Here is a 15188-nt window from a genome sequence, read left to right as displayed (position 1 = left end):
CGGCCCCGCCCCGCCCGGGGGAGCCGCCCCCGCAGCAGCCGCCACCACAGCGGTCGCAGCGGTGTGCTCTCCAGCCCCGCCGGGCCGAGCCAGCGCTGAGCGCCGCGGAGGTGAGTGCGGGAGGCCGCCCGGGAACCCCCGCCCCCCCGACTAGACCCTCCCTGGCTGGACGCCCCGGCTAGACGCCCTGGGGCCCGCCGCTTCCCGGGGCTGGAATCTCCCGGTCTTGAACTCCTTACCCCGAGCTGGACCCCTGCCCCCACCGCCGGGTCGCCCCTGCGGGTCTCGGTGCCAAAGCGGGCTCTGCGAGCTCTCCAGCCCCGGGCACTCGGAGCGCGATTGGGCTCCTGGGCGCGACGCAGGTGGGCAGTGCCAGTCCCGGACCGGCCGCCGCTGGCGCCGAAGACCCTGACTTCGGTCCCTGGGAGCTTTTAAGCGAAAGTTCCCGGACCGACTTCCGGGGAGGGAGGCGCCACCTGTCCTCTTCCTCGGAGTCTTCCCCAGCCTTGGTGGGGCGCCCACAGGTCAGCGTCGCGTCGGGCGCTGCTGGTGGTGGCTCGCGGGGCTGCCGGTCACTTCGCTGTCAGGAACCCGGCTTTGAGCGCGCAGGGCGGCGGCCGTGGTTCCGGGCCAGCCCGGGGCCCTTGTGCTGGCGGCTGCACCTTTTTAAATTGCGCAGCCAGAGGGTCTTGAGGTAGAGGCGAGGGAGGCGAACACCAGGGGGTTAGGGTGAATCTCGGTGCCTCATAGCCAGAGACCGGTGAGCATTTTCTGAGTGTGGAAGTGGACCGAGCGTGGAGGGGGCGGGAGGAATGGGTTCCCTTGGGCTTTGCCACGAAGGAGAGCGGCACTTGCGCTCTCAGCCTCCTCAGGGACTTGAGCGTTTTTGAAACAGAGCGACTTGTTCCTAGAGGACTCTTTCTCCATTTAATGCCTGAAGCAGGCTTGCTTCCAGCACTGGGCAGAGGGGTGAGACCTGCCAAACACTAGTTGTCTTGGATGCACCCGCAGAAACTTATGTTAAAGCATTTCATGTGCAGCACAAGGTATAACTGCTTTCTTCCTTGGTTGGGGTGTGGAAGAGGAGAGCTTTTCTATGAATTTGGCTTAGCTGTATAGTCTCAGACAAGTTACTTCACCCATCTATGCTTCAGTTTTCTCATCTGTACGATGAGGGTAACAATAGTACAACTCTTAAAGGGTTGCATAAGGTTCAAGTTCTTAAAGTGCCTGATACATGGTAAATTCTACTTATGTAGTTGTTCTTGTTATTATTATGGCTGACATCTAACAGGGCATCCGCATGCCTAACTCCCCAGTGAGGTGGGTATGGGCAGGCTCTTGCTCCTTCCTTTTCTAAGAACCTGAATTATTCACACAGTGGTGTCCCCTTTGGCGCTGAAACACTTGGGCTTTGTGGTAATGTTTCCTATGGTTAAGCAGCCTTTTGCAAAATGTATCTCAGAATATGAGATTGGAGATGACCTTTGTCAAGGACACTGGTGGGAAATGGGGTCTCAAACCTTCTCTGGAAGCTCTAGGGTGTGACTGGATATTTGCCTCACTGAGGGGGAGTGGATAAGGCTGCACTTGATTTCCTTCAGGCTTTGGGCTCCTGGGTAGGCTGACACCCTGTCTGATCTCTGTGAGTGTGGGAGTGTAGTTAGGGGCCTGAAGACCTGATCTTGTCCTCTCCCCTCCATCAGTGGAGCCTGACCCAGTTAAGCTTCTTTCTTTTCGTGTTAGGCCCACAGAAAGGAGTTCTGATTCAGGAGACTCCAGGAATCTCCTGAAATGTATATGAGATTGGATATGTGGATGAGATCTGCTTGGAGCACAGGTGTGTATTTTTCCAGAGAGTTCCCTTTTCATCGTATTCTGCAAAGGGCCTGTGCCCCATAAAAGGGGACTCTGAACTGCTGGTGGGGAGATTCTTACCGCTTGTACAGGAGCAGACCCAAGTTGTCACCATGACTTCTGTCTCCCAGAGGTGGAAGTGTACACATGATGCTTTGTGCCCCTGCTCAGGGTATAACTTCCATTGGAAAATTCAGGTCTGCCTTAACTTGAGAAGATCTGATAAAGAAGTCAGCTGGGGAAAGGAGAAGGCAAGCTGAGGGAGTAGGGACTGTTGGCCTGTGGTGGGGCCATTAGGAGGGATGTGGTTCATGAAAATTTGAACTCAGATTGTCTGAAGAGACTCCTCAGAGTCTTTGCAAATGCTCTTCCTTCTGCCAAGCACACTCTCCTGCCGCTTTTTCTCAAGTCTGTCATGATCTTTCCCTTTAGCTTGGATGTGTCTTCTGTGGAGAAGATTCTTCTGACCACTCTGTCCAAAGCAGTCTGTCTTCCTTATCGGTACCTTTCCCATTCTCCTATTGTATTTTATTCATGCAGCTTCCCTGAAGTGGTCATACTCGTGTATCTATTTATGGGTTTATTGTCTGCATCCACCCAGGATAATGTAGACTTCAAGAAGGTAGAGGTGCTGCCCTCTTTACCACTGAACTCTGGCCCCTTGCATACAGTAGATGCTCAATAAATGTTCCTTAGTGACAGAATGAAATGAGCAGCCTCTGAGTGAAGTGGGGTGAGCTGAAGAACTTTCTTTTCTCCTTAAGTAAGCTCTGTAGTCACCATGGGGCTCAAACTCAAAGTCCCGAGATGAAGAGTCATATGCTGCACTGACTGAGCCAGCCAGGTGCCCTGGCCCCGGATATATTTAAAAAAAAAAAAAAATTCATCCTTGGATGCATTATCTTAATGGTTTTTACAAATACTGTCTGATTCAGATCACTTTGCAAAGGCTGAACGGGTTGAAATGAGTGAAAATGAAATACTTTTATACATGATTCTGATGAACTGAGTCAGTTTGCATTGCTCTGTGGGAGATCGCCGGTGTGATGGGTGCAGTGGGATCTGCTCTGGAGAGGTTTGAAGAGGAGTTTTGCCTTCTTTTTCACTTAAGTGAATACTGTTCATTCAGTTATGGAAATGGGTGTACTTTTTCTTAAAAAAAAAAAAAAAGGAAGACTAGTTATTTGGAGTCCTAGCTCCACGGGTGCCTTAGCCTCTTAGCTTAGCTCATTTACTCCATTTAGTCAAGAATCACTTCTGGGGGTGCCTGGGTGGCTCAATGGGTTAAAGCCTCTGCCTTTGGCTCAGGTCATGATCTCAGAGTCCTGGGATCGGAGCCCCACATTGGGCTCTCTGCTCAGCAGGGAGCCTGCTTCCTCCTCTCTCTCTGCCTGCCTCTCTGCCTACTTGTGATCTCTGTCTGTCGGGTAAATAAATAAAATCTAAAAAAAAAAAAAAAAAAGAATCACTTCTGGAGGGAGGGCTCTGACAGTGGCCACAGAGCAGGCAAGAAGGCCAGCAGTGTCCCTCCCTTGTGGGGTTTACGTCCCAGTGGCGGAGATGGACAGTTGGCGTGTAGAGCTATAGTATGATATCAGAGTGTGGTCAGTGGAATGATGGCGATGAAGCTGAGGAAGGGGATCCAGAGAGACCGCCCTGGAGGCAGCATTGGGTTAGGTCAGGGATGGTTTCTCTGAGAAAGCAGCATTCCAGCAGAAACCTAGAGGAATGAGCGAGGTGGATTTCCGGGGGAGGACAGTTCCACGCATGTGGACCCAAGGTTGTGGTTGAATTCCTGGTTTGACCAGTCTGCTCTTGAGCCCTGGACATGGTCTCTCTCACGGGGGATGGGGGAGGGGAAATGAGGCAGTGTGGACAGAACCTTCCTCACCTCCTCCCCAGATCCTAACTCATGGCTGGAGTAAGCTCTCGGCACTGTGGGCTCTCATGTTTGTCTAGAAGGCTTATGCCTTCCTTTCCGGAGGGACCTGGAGTGATGATTTATCCTGAAATTGCCACCTGGGCAATGAACATGAGCCTCGGGGGTACTGCTGGAAGTATAACCCTGCACATAGTAAGACTTGCTTCCCCTCACCTGCCCTAGCCATGGGCCCCCTCCTCTTCTGTGTCATTTGGTCATAAGCACCTCATCACCTAGAGGGAACGAACCACCTAGAGGGAAAGTAGTTACTTAGTGAAGCTTTGATGGAAAAAAAAAAAATGAAGTGATGAAAATGTGTAGGATCACGAACCAGGAGATGCCCGCTTCCTAATCCCTCTACTGAGTGGTTGATTGGCTGATCACTGGACGTTACTCAGCCAAGCATAAAGGAGGTATGACATCCTTTTTTCTCTCTCTCTGCCTGCCTCTCTGCCTACTTGTGATCTCTCTCGGTCAAATAAATAAATAAAATCTTAAAAAAAAAAAAAAGGAGGTATGACAGGGAGGCTTCTTGGAAAGAGTGACATCTAAGAAAAGAAAGGGATGACTACAAGTCCTTTCTATTAGAGGGTGGGGTGGGATGGAAGGGAGAGAGAATAGCATGTGCAAAGGTCCAGTTGAAGAGTTACCAGCTCTCAAATGAGCTCAGGTTCTCATCAGTTATAGCAATTGTGTGTGCCTGTGTGTGTACACATACATGCATGTGTGCATGTGTATCCTTGTATTGGTGTATTCTGTGGAAAAGTAACTGTCTTAGCCATCAGTAAATGCCAGTTCTTCTGAATGGCTGCGCCTTGTGCTGCTGGGCTCTGGCTGGGCATCCTCATTTATCATCTAGAACCTTCCTATGGTACAGGTCTTCTCAGGATCCCCATCTTCCTGACTAAGAAAAACAAGGTGGGAAGTGGTGAATAATTTGGCAACTGTGTCTTTCTGGAGCTCTGTTCAGTTGTATCAGAGGAGGTGGAGGGGAGGGGGATCTTCCCAGAAGATTGATTCAGTGATGTCAAGAGAGCTGGGTGCATTTAAATCTCTCCTACAGACCTTGCTTTGATGTACAGCCCCTGCGGAATGTCAGCTCTGGGAGGGCAGAGGCTGGTTCTCACCCACCAAGTGCTCAGTCCCTGGCATGGTGAGGATTTGCTGAGGGGTTAAGGAATGCTACAGGGTTTCTGGTGGCCACAGAACAACAAGGCGGGAGGAGGCTATTGCTTTCTTTTCCCAGGTGACTCCTGACGTTTCTGAGGTAGATCCGTGACTCAGGGCAGAGCTGGACATGGGGCCCAAGTCAAAACCAAATGCTCCAAGGAAAGAGGCCGGAGACCTTGGCCAGAGTTGAAGGACAAAGCAGGCTTGTCAGTGCCTTGCCTCGCTCGTCTAGCTCAAGACTGAACTAGTTCTTTAACAGCCCAAGACAGTTATTCGTCCCGACACCCCACCTCCGCTTTATGATAACTTACGGATCAGGATTTGCTGCTCCTGTGGATAGAACCCCGAATCCAGCTTTAATTCTGAGCTTAATATTTTCCTGAAAGCTGGGGTGGTGATCTAGCGTGGTGGCTGGTTTTAAGGCACATTGATATGTCTGGAGGTGGGAGGCATCCTGGTTCCAGGCTCAGCTCCAGCATTGAGTTACTAGTGGAGTGACCTTGGGCAAAGTGCCTGACCTCTCCAAGCCTCAGTTTCCATATTTGTGCATGGGGATAGTGCTTGACTGGACCTTATGGGTTTGCTGTGGAAATGAATGCACAGAGTGCATATCCTGTCACAGCCCCTGTGCAGGAAGGGCTGTGGTCATTCCCTGGTGACCTAAAGTAGACACAGGTCACTCCGTCAGGCACTGTGCTCACGAAAGTTTGCTCAAACACACCAGGCGTTCTCATTCGGACTTGGAGACTTCATCGGGGTGGGTGCTACACTATTGGAGACGATTGTATTTGGAACTAAATCTGGATAATGGAGCCAAGGGCACGTTTGTTGTGAGACAAATGCCAGGTGTGAAATGGCATGAGATTTGGTCACGCCCAAATGGTCCTCCCTGCTGTCCCCATGGTCTCTCCCAGGCCTGCCCAGCTACGGGGGGCCTCCATGTACCTGTGGCTCTCAGAACCTGGCCGCTTCGGTGGACTGTTCTAGGTCATCTTCCCCACACCCCACTCCAGGTCACCTGCTGGACCCTCCAATGCAGTTGAACCCAACAGCCCCTCAAATGCTCCAGAGGATTTTTCCACCTTCGCAGCTCTGCCCCTGCTGTTCCTACTACTTGGAATATTCTTTTCTCCTTGCAGAACCTCCCACACTCCTCAACTCCAGGGGCCTCTTCCCTCTTTCCTTCCCTTTTGCCTAGAAAAAGAAATGCTCCTGCTTGTATTCTTCATGTACACAAATGTAAACAAATTGGAAATTATGGAGTAAAGAGTAAAGTTCCACCTCCCGCATCCCTGGCTTCCTTCCAGAGAGCACATTTATGATCAGCTGATTGGGTATTTCTCCTATGTTTTGATGTACAGGTGTGTGTACCTGTGAATGTCTTTAAAAACTGGCAGAATGGGCTCATTTAAAAAAATTTTTTAAAGATTTTATTTATTTTTAAAAAGAGAGGAGGGGGGAGGACCAGGGCGGAGGGAGAGGGAGACCATGTCCAGCTGACTGCACTGAATGTGGAGTCCCACACGGGTTCGATCTCACCACCCTGAGATCACCTGAGCCAAAACCGAGAGTCAGATGCCAAACCAACTGAGCCACCCCAGGTACCTCTCTTGGGCTCATTTTGTGAATTTTTCCTCATTTAGCCATATGTCCAAGAGTGCTTTCTCTGTCTATACACATCTCCCCTCTTTCTATATCCTCACCTCCCCCAAGGGAGGTACAAGTTTGTGTGGACGTGTATTTTCAGTTCTCTTGGGTATGTACCTGCAGTGGAATTGCCGGTTTTATGGTGACTTGCTGTTGGATATTTTGGAGAACTGCCATACTGGTTTCCAAAGGGGCAGCGCCATTTTATAATCCCACCAGTAGTGCTTGAGGGTTTCAATGACTCCACATCCTCACCAGTGCTTGTTACTGCCCATCTTTTTTTAATTATTGCCATCCTAGGGCGTGTGAAGTGGTATCTCATCATGGTTTTGATTTTCACTTCCCTATGGTTAGTGGTGTTGAACATCTTTTTTTGTTTTGTTTTAACTTAATTTTTTTTCGTGCAGTTTTCGTTTTTCTTTTAATAATGAAATTGAGAGGAAAGTACAGAGATTTCCTTTATATTTCCTGCTCCCAAACGTGCAGGGCCTCCCCCATTATCAATATCACTCACCAGAATGGTGTATTTGATACCAGGGATGAACCTACATGGACACATCATGATCATATGAAGCCCGTATTTTTTTTAAAGGATTTTATTTATTTATTTATTTGACAGAGATCACAAGTAGGCAGAGAGGCAGGCAGAGAGAGAGGAGGAAGCAGGGTCCCCGCCGAGCAGAGAGCCCAACGTGGGGCTCGATCCCAGGACCCTGGGACCACAACCTGAGCCAAAGGCAGAGGCCCAACCCACTAAGCCACCCAGGTGCCCCAAGGCTCATAGTTTACCTGAGGGCTCACTCTTGGTGTTGTGCCTTCAGTGGGTTTGAATAAATGAATAATGATAAGTTTACACACAACTATAATATCATACAGAGTATTTTCACTGCCCTAAGAATCCTCTGTCTCTACCTTTTCATCTCCACCTTCCTGCCCGCACAAACACTGATCTTTTTACTGTCTCCATAGTTTTGCCTTTTCCAAAATGTCATATAGTTAGGATCATGCGGTATGTAGCAATTGGTTTCTTTTACTTAGTTACATGCATTTGAAGTTCCTCATTTCTTTTCATAGTTTGATATCTCATTTCTTTTTGGTTCTGAGTAGTATTTCATTGTCTGGATGTATCACAGTTTATCCGTTCACCTACTAAAGAACATTTTCGGGGCGCCTGGGTGGCTCAGCGGGTTGGGCCTCTGCCTTCGGCTTGGGTCATGAACTCCGAGTTCTCAGATCGAGCCCCGAGTTGGGCTCTCTGCTCGGCAGGGAGCCTGCTTCCTCCTCTCTCTCTGCCTGCCTCTCTGCCTGCTTGTGATCTCTGTCAATAAATCTCTCTCAAATAAATAAATAAACAAACAAATAAATAAATAAAGAACATTTTCGTTGCTTGTAAGTTTTGGCGCTTGTGAATAAAGCTGCTATAAACAACCACGTGCAGGTTTTTGTGTGGACATGTTTTCAGCTAGTTAGGGGAAATACCAAGGAGTGTGACTGCTGGTATGTGTGGTAAGAGTATATTTGGTTTAGTAAGAAACCTGCCAAACTGTCTTCCAAAGTGGCTGTACCATTTTGCATTCCCACCATCAACAAATGAGAGAGTTCCTGTTACTTTACATCATTTGCCAGCATTTGGTATTGTCAGTTTTGTGGATTTAGTCCATTCTAATAGGCTTGGGCTGGTATCCTGTTGCTTTAATTTGCATTTCCCTGATGACATATGTGGAGAATCTTTTCACGTGTTTACTTGTCATCCATGTATCTTCTCTGGTGAGGTGTCTGTTAAGGTCTTTCCTATTTCCAGTGCAGGTTGTTTGTTTTCTTATTGTTGAGTTTTAAGAGCTGTTGGCATGTTTTGGGTAACAGTTCTTTATCAAGTGTATCTTTTGCAAATATTTTTTTCTAGTCTGTGGTTTGTCTTCTAATTCTCTTGGAATTATCTATTGCAGAGCAGAAGTTTTCAATTTTTGTGAAATCCGGCTTATCAATTATTTCTTTCAGATTGTGTTTTTGGTGTTATATCTAAAAAGGCATCACCATACCCAAGGTTTTGTAGGTTTTTCCCTATGTTATCTTCTAAGGATTTTATAGTTTTGCATTTCATATTTGTGTCTCGGATCCATTTTGAGTTAATTTTTGTGAAGAGTGAGAAGTCTATGTTTAGATTCATTTTTTTGCATGTGGGTGTCCAGTTTTCCATCATTTGTTGAAAAGAATATCTTTGCTCCATTGTTTTTGCCTTTGCTCCTTTGTCAGAGATCAGTTGCCTATATATATGTGGGTCCATTTCTGGTCTCTCTGTTTTTTTATCTGTTTGTCTGTGTTTTTGCTAATACCACACTGTCTTGATTATTGTAGCTTTGTAATAAGTCCTGAAGTCTGGTAGCGGCAGTCCTCCAACTTTGTTCTTCCTTAATATTGTGTTGGTTGACTATCTTCCCATGTGTTTATTGGCCATTTGTATATCTTCTTTGGAGAAGTGTCTTTTCAGATATTTCACCAGTTTTTAAAAATTGGGTTGTTGAGGCGCCTGGGTGGCTCAGTCGGTTAGGCATGTACCTTTGGCTCAGGTTGTGATCCCTGGGGTCCTGGAATCAAGCATTGGGTCCCCACTCCGTGGGGAACCTGCTTCTCCCGCTCCCCCTGTTTGCGCCATCTCTCTCTCTGTCAAATAAATAAATATAATCTTAAAAAAAAAAGGGGTTGCCTTTTTATTATTGATTTGTTTTAAAATTTTTATTATTGTTTTTAAAGATTTTATTTATTTATTTGAGATAGAGTGTGAGAGAGAGCAAACAGAGGAGGAGGGGAAGAGGGAAAGGGAGAAGCAGGCTCCCCACTGAGCAGAGAGTCCCATGTGGGACTTGATCCCAGGACCCTGGGACCATGACCTGAGCTGAAGGTAGACCCTTAATCAACTGAGTTACCCAGGCTTTGCAGTAACTTTTGAAATCGAGAAGTGTGTCTTCTAACTTTGTCCCTTTTCATGATTGTTTTGGCTATTCTGGGTCCCCATATGAATTTTAGGATCAGCTTGTCGAGTTTTTGCAAAAAAAGATTCTAATAGGGGCCTTCTGATTGCAGAGACAAAACCTGGGGACATCAGCATCTCTTTTCCTTGTTGAAGGAAGTGATAAGTACAGTGTCGTGTCTAATCTAAGTCGGGAGACCTCGGATAAAACATTTAACTCCTGAACGTGTGAAATGGGAATACCTCTAGCACAGACTGAGCTAATGGCAGACCTGGCTTCCATTTATCTGAGGGCGTGATGGTGAGCCCTAGAGATCTTCCCATACTTCCCTGCCTCACCAGAATCCTGGTGAGAACTGGCACTCCCCGCCCCCCACCCAACCCTGGCCCCCCAGCCCTGGAGGCACCAGGGAGTGCTGGAGGGTATCAGAGTGAGGCTGGATTTTCACTTGTTTCATCGATTGAGCAGAGCTAGGATTTCATTTAAGGAAAGGGTTCTGCTAAAGCAGTTTTTGCCTCCTCCCCGCCAAACTGGCATCATGGTTTAAAGAATGGAATAAAAATAAGAAAGGAATACTATCACATAATAGAAGATTAGTTTACACCTCTACCTGCATTTATGCATTCCAGATGTCATGCTTTGGCACAAGTCCACAATTGTGTTCTTACAGAAGAAGAAGTGAAAAGTGAGGTGCCTATGTGTGTGCCAACAAACTGCTTTTCCAAACTGAAGGAACAGCCCAGAGAACTACATTGGGAAATGCTAACACACTCCACCTCAGCGTGCTCTCTGCTGGGGCGAGGGTCTCCATTTTAAACAAAATGGTGCTACTGTGTGTGAGAGAGGGGAGTTGTTGTTCCAAAAACAGAACAAAACACAGTTTAAAAAAAAAGGAATTAAAACAAGTATGAATTTGCGAAGATTTTTAGTTTGTTTCTGGAGGGAAAGAACATGCTACGCAATGAAAATTATTTTGAGATCTTCAAAACCCAAGTTCCTGTGGTTTAGCAGGTTCCCTTTACCCAATCTGTTAGATCAAGCTCTTCATGGGGATTTTACTTCCATTCTTTAGTGTGGGGTGTGGGTGCATGCCTGTGCACATGGAAAGTTAGGGGAAAAACACAGTGATACAACCCAGGCCCAGAACAAGGAAGCATGTTACGGAGCTGAAGTTCCAGTCTCCGAAGATGCAGCTCAGCTGCCCTTGTGTAACCTCTTCCCATGACACACCTCCCAGGGGGGTGCAGGGGACGGCTTCGCCCCAGCGTGGCTTTAATTTTACAAAAACTCTGTGCAGTCTTGCAAACTCCAGTGGTTTTCTAACAGATCACTCGCATTTCATATATTCTGGGCTGGGCAGGGCCTCACTAATCCTTGGCCAGCACTGTGAGTCAGAAAATATTTAAATGACCGCCGAGGCCTTTGAGGAGAGAGAGTTGGCAAGCGGATTTAGGGAGGTGGGGTGACTCTTAAACAGCACGGCAGCAAATGAGTGGCAGAGGTGATCCGAGGGTGAGCAACCCTGTTTTCTTACGCTAATAAAGAGAGTTATGTTATCTTTTCAAATGAGATAATAATGATGATGCTACCGAAGGCTATTGAGCACTTATTATATTGTGGGACTCTGGCTTTTCCTACCTGTGTTTGACTGTGACCCACTGTAAGAAATAAATCTATAGACTACCACTTGGTGTATTTGCATGTATGAGTGCACACGTGTGTGCAAGCACATTTGTATCCAGAATGAAAGCTTGGTGAGACAATACTTACCTTATGTATGTTTAATGTCCTCCAATCATTCTTTTCTACATTAGTGGATCTATGATTTTTTTTTTTTTAAATGATGGCTGTGAGACCCTCTGGATTTATTTCACAAATAGGGGAAAACCTACTGTTTGAAAAACTCTGTGCTTGATGGTTTGCTGTGTGTTTTACATGTACTATTTCATTTAATCCTCACAAAAACCTCAGGGAGAGGGTACTGTGTTATCTTCATTTTTGGATGGGGGAAAAAAGGCACAGAGAGGTAACTTGCCCAGGGTCACACTGTGAGTAGTGGAGCTGGGATGGAACCCAGAAAGGCTAAGTCCTATTACAAGTTCATGGCGTGAACCCAGGTCTTGTACTTGTCTCCTGTAATGATTAGGGAAGAAGATATAATTTACTATCCTTTAAAAAAAATATTTATTTTTAAAGTAGATTCCATACCCACTGTGGGGCTTAGACTAATGACCCTGAGATCAAGGGTCACACACCCTACCAACTGATCCAACCAGGTGCCTCTTAATATCCTAATGAGTTGTTACAGATTGAAAAGGTAGCCACAAAGCGGATACAAAATTAATACCACTTGTTTGACTTAAAGTTGCATTTGAAAACACATATATCCACTATGATGGCTTTGATCAATACATAGATGTTATTCTTCCTCAGTTGCTTTATTTTGTGGGTTTTTGTTTTTTTTTAAAGATTTTATTTATTTATTTGACAGAGAGAGATCACAAGTAGGCAGAGAGGCAGGCAGAGAGAGAGAGAGGAGGAAACAGGCTCCCTGCTGAGCAGAGAGCCCGATGTGGGACTCGATCCCAGGACCCTGAGATCATGACCTGAGCCGAAGGCAGCGGCTTAACCCACTGAGCCACCCAGGCGCCCTTTTTTTTTTTTTTTTTTTTAAGATTTATCCATTTAAGGGCACCTGGGTGGCTCAGTGGGTTAAAGCCTCTGCCTTCGGCTCAGGTCATGATCCCAGGGTCCTGGGATCAAGCCCTACATCGGGCTCTCTGCTCAGCAGGGAGCCTGCTTCACCCCCTCTTTCTCTGCCTGCCTCTCTCTGTTTATCAAATAAATAAAATCTTTGGAAAAAAAAAGATTTATTCATTTATTTTGAGGGAGGGAGTGGGGAGGAGCAGGAGAAGAGGGAGAGAAGGAGAGTCCTAAGCAGACTCCATGCTGAGCAAGGAGCCCAATGTGGGGGTCGATCCCACGACTCTGAGATCATGACCAAGCTGAAACCAAGAGTCAGACGCTCAACCACCTGCACCACCCAGGTTCCCCACGTAGGCTTTTTATTTTTATCTTCTTAATCATCTGATGACTTGAAATTTCGTGCAAGTACAGATAATAAGGGATAATTTACAATGGAAAGTAAGTAGTTTTGGAGGTGTATTAGTCAGGGATTTCCAGAGAAACAAAACCAACAAATTCAACAGGATGTTAATATATAAAAGTATATAATATATATTATATAATATATAATGATGTGTAATATGTACATATATAATATATGAAGTATATAATTTATAATGATGTATATTATATAATATATAATGGTGTGTATGCTCTCTCCCTCTCACCTCTCTCTCTGTCTCCATATATATATGATATATGTATATTGATAAATCACATATACTGAGCAAGAGAGGGAGATATATATATATATATATATATATTTAAAGGAAGTGGCAATCCCCCTATGTGAGTATGGAGGCTTGCAAGTTTAAAATCTGCAGAGTAGGCTGGCAGGCTAGAGAGGCGGGGAAGGCAGTTCAAGTCCGAAGGCAGTCTCCTGGCAGAATTCCTTCTTGCTAGAGGCGGTGGTCCATCTTTGTTTTACGAAGGCCTTCTACTGATTGATCAGGCCCCCCCAAATTATGAAGAGCAATTTGTTTTACTCAAAGTCTGCTGATATAAATATTAATGTCATCTAAAAAAATACCTGCACCTTCATAAAACGTCTAGAATAACATTTGACCAGCTATCTGGGCATTATGGTCTAGACAACACATAAAATTAAACATAACAGGGAATAAGATACTGTTGAGCAGAAAGGAAAAAGGCAGTCAGTGGGAAGCTTGAGTGTGACAGTGTTACAAATGGGAGGACATTTCAGAAAGAACTCCCCCCCATCCATGACTGATCACCCCCTAAAGCCCATGCCTGGTTCCCATGCAGTTAGACAACCGTGGCATGGGTTGGCAGGTGGGAGGAGGTGGCAGGTGCAGGTTTTCTTGCTTTGAGTTGAGTGCATTTTTCTTACATTTCTCTCTTACACCAGAGACCTGAGAGTTCATGGCTCCAAGTAAATAGAGCCATTTATGTGCAGCCAGTGGGGGCTTGTTCAGTGGCTTTCTCTATAGGGGCTGTGTGCTGATGTAGCATTTGTAGCTCAGCCTAAACTTGGAAGACTTTGCTCCCTTCTCCTGTGCCACAAGGTACCGAGTGACCCGTGGGTCACTGGCCACAGGAACTATCTGGGGCTCTTTGGGTGGGAACTCAGGCTGTCTGTGAGTCCATGGTATCCAGACAATACTAAATTTATTATTTGGTTTTCGTTTTCTCTGATTTTTATTAAGGTATAATTCACATACCATAAAACTGATTCTTTTCAAGTGTGACTTAGTAGTTTTTGGTGTATTTGCAGCGTTGTGCAGCCATAACAACTATCCAATTCCAAAACATTTTCATCACCCCCCCCAAAATACAGCTTTTCTTTTGGAAATAATTTGAACCTTTGAGAACACTGCCTGCTGGATCAGTCCTATCAGAAAACAAACATGCTGTTATTTCTCCCAACTTAAAAAAACAAAAAACCAAAAACCCACAACCAAAACCCTCTGTTCACTTGTCCTCCTACTTATGCCCCCATTTGTCTTTAGTTTAGAGTAAACCTTCTTGAAAGAATTGTTTGGACTTGCTGATTGTCCTTCTCTGCCTCCCTTCCCCTATCATTTGTTTAAAAAATGGTGATAAAATACATGTAACATAAAACTTACCATCATGACTATTTTTAAGCATCCAATTCAGTCTTGTTAAGCATATTCACACTGTTGTGCAACAACCCCTAGAACTTTTTCATCGTGGGTGCTGGAAACTCTGTTCCCATCAATTCTCCACTTCTCTCTCCCCCCAGTCCCTGGTAACCACCACCCTACTTTCTGTCTGTATGCATTTACCAAGTCTAGTTACCTCACATAAATGGCATCAATACAAACAAGGCACTATTTGTCTTTTTTTGTCTGTGGCTGGCTTATGTCACTCTGCATAATGTCTTCAAGGTTCATGTATGTTGTAGCAGGTGTCCTTATGCCTTTCCTTTTTAAGGCTGAATGATACTCTCTGGTATGTATATACCATGTTTTGTTTATCCATTCATCCTCTGAAGGACAGTTGGGTTGTTCCCGCCTTTTGGCTGCTGGAATAATGTTGCTGTCCTATTCTCCTGGGAACCTGTGATTCCCAGCCAGGTTTGGGTTCCCCTCATGAACATCTCTTGCCCAGGTCTGTGCTCATTGCCGTGTTGCTCATCCCAATGGCATATTCTCAGGCCCCACCCCCACCCTGATGGGCATTTTCTCTTCCTTGAAGTTCTTTCTTTACCTGACTTCCAGGGCACCTTGCTCTGCTGGTCCTCTAATCACCTGCCAGTTAACAGCAATTTCATCCTTCTGATTGTTCAGATCGAAAGCCTGTCATCTTTGACTCTTATCAGAAAATCCCACTGTTAGTACTTTCAAACTATACCCAGAACGTGGCCACTCTTCACCCGTTGTCCAAACTACACTCCCCTCTCACCTGAGTGACTGTGGTGATGTCTTTGCTGGTCTCCCAAGCTCGGTCCTTACCTC

At 46.0% G+C, this 15188-nt stretch overlaps 1 protein-coding gene across 1 annotated transcript in view; it reads left to right on the top strand.

Moving 5' to 3' along the window:
* The window catches only part of ARHGEF3 (Rho guanine nucleotide exchange factor 3), a 314187-nt gene continuing 298999 nt past the window's right edge, over window positions 1–15188 (top strand). Inside the window, exon 1 of the mRNA XM_059161242.1 lies at window positions 1–110. The gene's annotated coding sequence lies outside the window, so the exon portion shown is untranslated. The remainder of the gene's footprint in view (window positions 111–15188) is intronic.

This window comes from Mustela lutreola, chromosome 2, assembly GCF_030435805.1.
Source record: "Mustela lutreola isolate mMusLut2 chromosome 2, mMusLut2.pri, whole genome shotgun sequence".
NCBI classification, from domain to species: Eukaryota; Metazoa; Chordata; class Mammalia; order Carnivora; family Mustelidae; genus Mustela; species Mustela lutreola.
Note: the sequence above shows the minus strand (reverse complement) of the source record. Positions and strands in the feature narration are given on the sequence as shown.